General features: G+C 42.3%; 1 non-coding gene across 1 annotated transcript; it reads left to right on the top strand.

Moving 5' to 3' along the window:
- The first annotated feature begins 1939 nt into the window (after positions 1-1939).
- On the top strand, positions 1940-2012 carry TRNAG-CCC (transfer RNA glycine (anticodon CCC)). The gene has a single exon. It is a non-coding gene; the product is annotated as a tRNA-Gly (tRNA).
- The last annotated feature ends 356 nt before the right edge of the window (positions 2013-2368 follow it).

Below are 2368 nucleotides of genomic sequence, written 5' to 3'. Positions count from 1 at the left end.
TCTCTGGTGATGCCTAAACTCTGAACTGCCTGGACCTCTACAGTGCATGCCCTTGGGGCTTGGCCTTCTTCCAGGGGGCAGGAAAGCTGAGAAACTTACACAATGTATGGGATCCTTTCCCCCTAGGATGTTGTCAAAGGAGTCTTCTAGGGAGAAAGCCGGAATGAAAAAGAGCCGTTTTAATGGTGGAAAGTCTGGCTAGGGGCTGCCCTCACAGGAACACAGGGCTGTGTGTCTAGCTGGGTCTGGCACAGCTCAGCAGATTCTGAATTACACTCCAGATGTTTGGTTTGGAAGGTCCCTTGGCTATTTGGCTTCTGGAGTCCTCTCTCACCATGGAACTCCTCTGTGGGAGGACAGAACTCATCAATCACATTCCCCAAATGTCAAAGCTCCTGCTGTGTGACCCCAGGAGAACCCTGCTTTTCATCTACATGACAGAAGCAAGGACTCCACATTTGCTGGATAAAAGCTTGAACTGTTGGGCAAAGGGCCTCCCTGAGGATTAGAGTTCCCACAGAAGGCTATAAACTGCAATATAAATGTCACCCCCACCTCTGGATGTTTGTCATTTCACCCTTCCTTCTTTCCTTTCCTACAGTCTCTTAACAAAATTTTATTTAATTTTCTCAATTAGATGCTATTTCTGCTATGTGCAGCCACAACTTGAGATCCCTGGAAGAGGTCACAGAATCACTCAGATTCAGATATGCAGAATTCTTTGTACTTTTCAGAACCTGCCATATCTTCCTTTCATTCTGAAGCCTTTGACTTGCTGCTTCCTTCCAAAATAACCAAGCAAACTAGAGAATATTTCCAGAGAAAGAAATTCAATGTAGAATTTGTTTCATATGCTCAAGGCTTGGCCCTTGAGGGATAGGAGAGAGACTAGCAATACTAATTGTAATCTCTGCCTTTAAGGAGTTTTCCATTTTTTAAGGATGGTCCTAGCGTTGGCTGCCTTCTTGTACCACATCACGTCTCTTTCCAGCAGGTGCCTTGTGATGACTCCTATTCAAGCCCCTCCAATTGTATGTGTTTAAAGGCTGTTGGGTGAAAGAGTACTGTGCCTACGTGATAATTCATGGAAAATCCAGAATCAAGAAATGCAGGGTAGCTGGAACAAAGTGTATTCATGCTGGAAAGGAGCAGAGACAGTGCTGGGAAGAGATGAGGCTGGAAAGCTTGGCAGGAGCCAGGTATCAAAGAACCTTCCAAGTGCAAAGGAATGTATCCTGACAACAAGGAGCAGCCAAGGGCAGATTTGAACAGGGGAGTGACTTGATCAGATTTGGCTCAATGGTAAGGAGTCCACCTGCCAAGCAGGAGCTGTGGGTTTGATCCCTGGGTCGGGAAGATTTCCTGGAGGGAGAAATGGCAACCCACTCCAGTATTCTTACTTGGAAGATCCCATGGATGTGGTGGCCTACGGTCTTTGGGGTCGAAAGGAGTCGGACACAACTGAGTGACTGAGCATGAGCACTGGATTGTTTATATTCCAAACTCAGGAACCACTGTACTAGATAATGAAAACTAATCAAGACCCCTCAGCCTCCTGCTGCTCTGTTACATTCTTATAATCAGTTACTTTTTTATAATCAATTTTTGTAAGAAGAGACACTTTCACCAATGATTTTTCAGAAATATTAAGAACAGCAAAATAATAAGATAAGATGAAAATGGAATTTAATTAGAAGATGAGAGGTCTGGAATTTTAGGTGATTTTGACTCTGATCCCCTTATCTTTCCTAGAAAGTATATTAAAAATAATAAAAATAAAACAGAAGTTAATAAAATAGAAAACAAACAATTAAAAAATCAACAAACTAAAAGCTGATTCAGTGGGAGAGGAAAGCTAATAGAACAAATATAAACTAACAAAGGAAGTAATTATAATAAAATGCAACATGTGCTATAAAAATGTTGTGAAGAGGGGACTTCCCTGGTGGTCCAGTGGTTAAGACTCTGCCCTCCCAATGCAGGGAGCCCAGGTTCAATCCCTGGTCAGGGAACTAGATCCCACATGCTGCAAATTTAAAAATAAATGAATAAAAACTAGAAAAAAAATATCCTTTTAAAAAAATGCTATGAAGAAACTCCTAAATGCAGAGGAAAGCAGAGGTCTTCACAAAGATGTGCTTTTTGTGTAACTGTGAACTTGTGAGAGAAGCTTTCTAGGGCATAGAGTGTGTGTCTGTGTGTGTGTGATCACTAGGCAAGGGCACTCTTGTTTTAACACCATGGTAACCCTTTCCTAGGCCAACATCTCAAACCAGGGTGCTTAAGGAATGTTTGCGAAATGAATAAGCATCTTCACAGTTGTTCTCCAGTGTATCGTTCGTCTGTCCAGAGATTTTCAAATGTAAAG

This window comes from Capricornis sumatraensis, chromosome 1 (genome assembly GCF_032405125.1).
Source record: "Capricornis sumatraensis isolate serow.1 chromosome 1, serow.2, whole genome shotgun sequence".
NCBI lineage: Eukaryota > Metazoa > Chordata > Mammalia > Artiodactyla > Bovidae > Capricornis > Capricornis sumatraensis.
This window is presented reverse-complemented; position numbering and strand designations above follow the sequence as displayed.